Here is a 6,000-nt window from a genome sequence, read left to right on the forward strand (position 1 = left end):
GTGGCGCAGCTGAACAAGTGTGTGGCTGGTCTGGCTTTTGGTTTCAAATTGAGGGGTATGGTTGATGTTACCAAGACCTTTTTGGTGAGGCAGGTTTTGAAGGGTTGGAGGAGGGGGCAGCGGACAGAGGATCATAGGAGGCCAGTGTCGTTCTCTTTGCTGTTGAGGTTGGGTGGACAGGTTGGGTTGGTTTGTACTTCTGAAGGGGAGGTTAGCCTGTTTCGGTTGGCGTTTTCGTTGGCCTTTTTTGGGGCTTTCCGGTTGGGGGAATTGGTGTCTAGGAGCGTCAGGGTCGCGGGGGGTTTACGGGGAGGATGTGCATTTGTTTCTGGACAGGGTGGTGGTCAGGTTGCGGTCGTCTAAAACGGATATGGAGGGAAAAGGGCGGTATGTTACTCTTTTTTCAGTCCCGGAGTGTTTTTTGTGTCCAGTTAGATGTTTGCGGGTGTATAGGGAGGGGGTGTGCTTTGATGATGGCCCGCTGCTGAGGCACTGTGATGGTTCTTTTCTGTCCAGATTTCAGTTTGTGGCAGTGTTTAAAAAATGTTTGGTAAGGGTGGGGGTGGACCCAGCAGACTTCACGGGTCACTCCTTCAGAATTGGGGCGGCAACTGAGGCGGCTAGGTTGGGGTTAAGTGACGAGGTTATTAAACGGATAGGGCGTTGGGAATCTGTTAGGTTCCGGTCATATGTGCGTTTGGGGGGTTTGTAAGTAATGTTGGTGACCATGATAGTGATGTGTTTTCTTTTGTTTGCGTTTTATTGCAGGCTCCGGTCCGGCGCTAGTGTGGATTCTTGGACATTCGTTCGTTTTTTGGGGGGCGTTGCGGGCCGATGTTCGGGAGAATGGTCGTCAGTTGGGATTTGGCAGGGATGTCGCGGTGGTAAAGTGGCTGGGTTCTAGAGGTATGTTGTGGGGCGGTGTGTTGAAGGAGGTTCATCGTTTTGTGCGGTTAGACAGGGCTCCGGAGATTTTAGTGCTTCATGTCGGGGGCAATGATTTGGGGGTTAGGCCGGCGAGAGAACTGATCAGGGATATCAAATTTGATCTCTTACGGCTGTGGTCATTGTTCCCAAACATGTTGACTGTGTGGTCGGATATTGTGTCTAGGAAGACGTGGAGGGAGGCGAGGTCTGTTGAAGCGGTGAACAGGGCTCGCATTAAGGTGAACAGGGCGGTTGGACGGTTTGTGGCTAAGAGTGGGGCGGTGGTGGTTAGGCATGTGGATCTTGAGTCGGGTCTTGGGGGATTTTGGAGAGCGGATGGGGTTCACCTTAATGCGGTCGGGATTGATCTGTGGTCCTTGGGAATACAGGGTGGAATTGAGAGGGCGTTGGAGATGTGGAGGAACGCGCAGTCTTGAGGTTGGAGTGGTCAATTTGCGCGTTGTTGGCGGGGGGAGGTCCTCGGAGCTGGTGGAATGGGTTGCTGCTTGAGAATGAGAGGGCCTCAATGGTGGGGCTAGACTCTCAGGATTGGGCACTCGGTTAATCAGTGAGGGCATCCATCAGTTTGGTGGCTCCGAGCTGGGTGTTTACGGCTGGAGTCAAGGTGGATGGTCCACTGAGTGGTTGTGCTGGATGTATACATGTTGGGGCTTCTAGGACCTCCCTCGGCTGGGGGAATTCATTGTTAAATTATTTGTATTTTTGTTTAATAAATAACGGCTGCTGTGGCCGATTTAAATCCGTCTCAAGTCTCTGTGTCTTATTGGTAAGGGGGAAGTGAAAGGGTTAATGAGGGAAGTTTTACGGGGAGGAATGGTTGGTAGGCCCCGGTGGGGTCACCAATAATTCGCTCATGTGAAGCCCACCTGAAATGGACGGAGTGGCTGGTCAGAAATGTGCACAATTCCTCTATTCTTTTCTATCGGAGTGCCAGAGACAGCCGGTTGCTGTACACAGCCATCTCCGGAACCTCCATAGAGATAAAACCTGTTATTAAAGGGTTTCTGTCATGAGAAATAACGTTATGTAGCGATGGCTGATGTCAGCGGTACATAACAGTGCGCTTAATAACTCCCTTTATAAAGACTTTTAAAATATGCTAATGAGCCTCTAGGTGCTATGAGGTTGTTGCTTCAGCACCTAGGCGCCATCCCGTTTAGTATTTGGTGCAGGCACAGTGTACATACATTACATTACTTATCCTGTACTGATCCTGAGTTACATCCTGTATTATACTCCAGAGCTGCAGTCACTATTCTGCTGGTGCAGTCACTGTGTACATACATTACCTATCCTGTACTGATCCTGAGTTACATCTTGTATTATACTCCAGAGCTGCACTCGCTATTCTGTCACTGTGTACATACATTACATTATTTATCCTGTACTAATCCTGAGTTACATCCTGTATTATACTCCAGAGCTGCACTCACTATTCTGCTGGTGCAGTCACTGTGTACATACATTACTTATCCTGTACTGATTTTGAGTTTCATCCTGTATTATACTCCAGAGCTGCACTCACTATTCTGCTGGTGCAGACACTGTGTACATACATTACATTACTTAACCTGTACTGATCCTGAGTTACATCCTGTATTATACTCCAGAGCTGCACTCACTATTCTGCTGGTGCAGTCACTGTGTACATACATTACTTATCCTGTACTGATTTTGAGTTACATCCTGTATTATACTCCAGAGCTGCACTCACTATTCTGCTGGTGCAGTCACTGTGTAAATACATTACATTACTTATCCTGTACTGATCCTTAGTTACATCCTGTATTATACCCCAGAGCTGCACTCACTATTCTGCTGGTGCAGTCACTGTGTACATACATTACTTATCCTGTACTGATCCTGAGTTACATCCTGTATTATACTCCAGAGCTGCACTCACTATTCTGCTGGTGCAGTCACTGTGTACATACATTACATATCCTGTACTGATTTTGAGTTTCATCCTGTATTATACTCCAGAGCTGCACTCACTATTCTGCTGGTGCAGTCACTGTGTACATACATTACATTACTTATCCTGTACTGATCCTGAGTTACATCCTGTATTATACTCCAGAGCTGTACTCACTATTATGCTGGTGCAGTCACTGTGTACATACAGTACATTACATTACTTATCCTGTACTGATCCTGAGTTACATCCTGTATTATACTCCAGAGCTGCACTCACTATTCTGCTGGTGCAGTCACTGTGTACATTACATTACTTATCCTGTACTGATTTTGAGTTTCATCCTGCATTATACTCCAGAGCTGCACTCACTATTCTGCTGGTGCAGACACTGTGTACATACATTACATTACTTATCCTATACTGATCCTGAGTTACATCCTGTATTATACTCCAGAGCTGCACTCACAATTCTGTGGTTGCAGTCACTGTGTACATACATTACATTACTTATCCTATAGTGATCCTGAGTTACATCCTGTATTATACTCCAGAGCTGCACTCACTATTCTGCTGGTGCAGTCACTTTGTACATACATTACATTACTTATCCTGTACTGATTTTGAGTTACATCCTGTATTATACTCCATAGCTGCACTCACTATTCTGCTGGTGCAGTCACTGTGTACATACATTACATTACTTATCCTGTACTGATCCTGAGTTACATCCTGTATTATACTCCAGAGCTGCACTCACTATTCTGCTGGTGCAGTCACTGTGTACATTACATTACTTATCCTGTACTGATCCTGAGTCACATCCTGTATTATACTCCAGAGCTGCACTCACTATTCTGCTGGTGCAGTCACTGTGTATATACAGTACATTACATTACTTATCCTGTACTAATCCTGAGTTTCATTCTGTATTATACTCCAGAGCTGCACTCACTTTTCTGCTGGTGCAGTCACTGTGTACATACAGTACATTACATTACTTATCCTGTACTAATCCTGAGTTTCATTCTGTATTATACTCCAGAGCTGTACTCACTATTCTGCTGGTGCAGTCACTGTGTACATACATTACATTACTTATCCTGTACTGATTTTGAGTTACATCCTGTATTATACTCCAGAGCTGCACTCACTATTCTGCTGGTGCAGTCACTGTGTACATTACTTATCCTGTACTGATCCTGAGTCACATCCTGTATTATACTCCAGAGCTGCACTCACTATTCTGCTGGTGCAGTCACTGTGTACATACAGTACATTACTTTACTTATCCTGTACTAATCCTGAGTTTCATTCTGTATTATACTCCAGAGCTGCACTCACTATTCTGCTGGTGCAGTCACTGTGTACATACAGTACATTACATTACTTATCCTGTACTGATCCTGAGTTACATCCTGTATTATACTCCAGAGCTGCACTCACTATTCTGCTGGTGCAATCACTGTGTACATACATTACATTACATTACTTATCCTGTACTTATCCTGAGTTTCATTCTGTATTATATTCCAGAGCTGCACTCACTATTCTGCTGGTGCAGTCACTGTGTACATACATTACATTACTTATCCTGTACTGATCCTGAGTTACATCCTGTATTATACTCCAGAGCTGCACACACTATTCTGCTGGTGCAATCACTGTGTACATACATTACATTACATTACTTATCCTGTACTTATCCTGAGTTTCATTCTGTATTATATTCCAGAGCTGCACTCACTATTCTGCTGGTGCAGTCACTGTGTACATACATTACATTACTTATCCTGTACTGATCCTGAGTTACATCCTGTATTATACCCCAGAGCTGCACTCACTATTCTGCTGGTGCAGTCACTGTGTACATACATTACATTACTTATCCTGTACTGATCCTGAGTTACATCCTGCATTATACTCCAGAGCTGCACTCACTATTCTGCTGGTGCAGTCACTGTGTACATACATTACTTATCCTGTACTGATCCTGAGTTACATCCTGTATTATACTCCAGAGCTGCACTCACGATTCTGCTGGTGCAGTCACTGGGTACATACATTAAATACTTATCCTGTACTGATTTTGAGTTTTATCCTGTATTATACTCCAGAGCTGCACTCACGATTCTGCTGGTGTAGTCACTGTGTACATTACATTACTTATCCTGTACTGATCCTGATTTACATCCTGTATTATACTCCAGAGCTGCACTCACTATTCTGCTGGTGCAGTCACTGTGTACATACATTACTTATCCTGTACTGATCCTGAGTTACATCCTGTATTATACTCCAGAGCTGCACTCACTATTCTGCTGGTGGAGTCACTGTGTACATACATTACATTACTTATCCTGTACTGATCCAGAGTTACATACTGTATTATACTCCAGAGCTGCACTCACTATTCTGCTGGTGCAGTCACTGTGTACATACATTACTTATCCTGTACTGATCCTGAGTTACATCCTGTATTATACTCCAGAGCTGCACTCACTATTTAGCCATTTTCTGGATATCTCTCTCATTGATGCCGCTCTTCCAGTCTCTCAGGATATGTAGTGTCGATACTTCGTGTCTTATGTTTCTATAGTTACATCTGGAAATCTAACTCAATGACCATTTCTTCTCCAGAGAAGCCCGGAACATGCCCACCACCACCACTGACCGATTGCCCATCCGATCTGCCACCTGGAATATGTAAAGTGGACAGTGATTGTCCAGGAAAACAGAAATGCTGCTTCATAAATTGTAGCTTATGGTGAATCAATGTGTAATAAGTGATGTGAGGCGGCCGGATGCATCTCCGTCCCTCACAGCGGAGGACACATCGCCGATCAGCCTCAGTAATTCTCTCTTCTCGCGGCTTTTCCTTCTCTAGTTGCAGATTAACCCTGGGAGGTGACAGCGGTGAAGACACTCAGGGCCGGATCCGCTGCCCCAGGTGCCCAGTCTGAATACACCCCCATTAGAGGCAGATTTCTCCTCCTTCTCAGCGATCATAGTGACATTTATCAATGTAATAAAGCAGAAGATGAAAAATGAGACTGAGATGTATCATTGACCGTCCATTGTGAGGCATCAAATTATTACTGGTGGCCGAGAAATGTATTTCCTGCTCATTGATGCTG

At 44.8% G+C, this 6,000-nt stretch overlaps 1 long non-coding RNA gene across 1 annotated transcript in view; it reads left to right on the forward strand.

Annotated features, from left to right (window-relative positions):
* The window catches only part of LOC122924146, a 29,259-nt gene extending 23,508 nt beyond the window's left edge, over positions 1–5,751 (forward strand). Inside the window, exon 3 of the long non-coding RNA XR_006387375.1 lies at positions 5,504–5,751. This is a non-coding gene — a long non-coding RNA (uncharacterized LOC122924146). The remainder of the gene's footprint in view (positions 1–5,503) is intronic.
* Positions 5,752–6,000: the final 249 nt, after the last annotated feature.

The sequence above is a fragment of the Bufo gargarizans genome, unplaced genomic scaffold, assembly GCF_014858855.1.
Source record: "Bufo gargarizans isolate SCDJY-AF-19 unplaced genomic scaffold, ASM1485885v1 original_scaffold_849_pilon, whole genome shotgun sequence".
NCBI classification, from domain to species: Eukaryota; Metazoa; Chordata; class Amphibia; order Anura; family Bufonidae; genus Bufo; species Bufo gargarizans.